The following is a 1165-nucleotide window of genomic DNA, read 5'->3' as shown; positions in this document are numbered from 1 at the left end:
CCCCCCACTCTTCCTTTATTTGTCCCTTTCTACTTCCTTACATAATTCTCCAACCTTGACCGATCAGAACAATGGACACCAATCAGTAACAACATTCCCTTGGATAGTCGTCCGTATTTACCATCCCTCCCTCCCCCTCCCCATCCGTCATTTCGCATACCATATCTGACCCACCCTTTCCTGTCAATCACCCTCCGTAAGTAGTTCTCCCGCCTTCCCCAGTTTTCCCTATTTTTATCTTCTATTTAGAAATTGGCTTTTTGGGGGGGGGGTGTTTACTTGATAAGAACACTTTATTTTAGTTTAGTTGTTGACGAACATATCTTGCATAAACTCTTTGCTTACTCCACTGTGCCAACCCCCTTCTCGACCTATTTCTCTCCTATAAGACAGACATTATGAACACCGGTCTGTCTGTGTTCATAAAAAAGTATATCTTTGGTATTTTTGTCTCCTGTCCCCCCTCCTTCTCCTCCCCCTCCTCCTCTTCTTCTTCTTAATCTTCTTCTTAATCTTCTTCTTCTTCTTAATTTTCTTCTTCTTCTTAATCTTCTTCTTCTTCTTAATTTTCTTCTTCTTCTTAATCTTCTTCTTCTTCTTCTTCTTCTCTAGTATACACACTCACGAGCACACCCAAACACACACATACACGTACGCACTCGCGCGTGCGCGCGCATACTCTCTCACACACACACGCACATTCACACTCACTCACACACATACAGACTCAAAAACACACTGATTCATACACACACATACACACACACACACACACGCACACACACACGAGCACACATGGGTACGAAAACATACACCTAGATCTACATTCACTTCTAAAAAAATCCTTCCAACACGACATAAGCCTCTGTCACGCGCTAAACTTTACACATTTATTTTTCTCCTCCCACATAACTAAGTCGGATGTTAATGTTATGCAAACACAAAATCTTCAACGCCCGCTACCTTTGACGTATTATTTTAGGCGCCCCTCATAGATTGTGTTTTCAGAGTTGGTAGATTCTATTGGTCAGAGAAACAGGCCCAGGCCATGGGCATACAAGTCAGGTCGCCATTATGCTTGGCAGGCAATAGCAAACCAGAGCGGTAGTTTTAAAATAATTAATCAAATCTTATCTAGTTTCGTACGTTAACACTGTAATTAGTG

Source organism: Aplysia californica, unplaced genomic scaffold (assembly GCF_000002075.1).
Source record: "Aplysia californica isolate F4 #8 unplaced genomic scaffold, AplCal3.0 scaffold00019, whole genome shotgun sequence".
In the NCBI taxonomy this organism is placed as follows: domain Eukaryota; kingdom Metazoa; phylum Mollusca; class Gastropoda; order Aplysiida; family Aplysiidae; genus Aplysia; species Aplysia californica.
Note: the sequence above shows the minus strand (reverse complement) of the source record.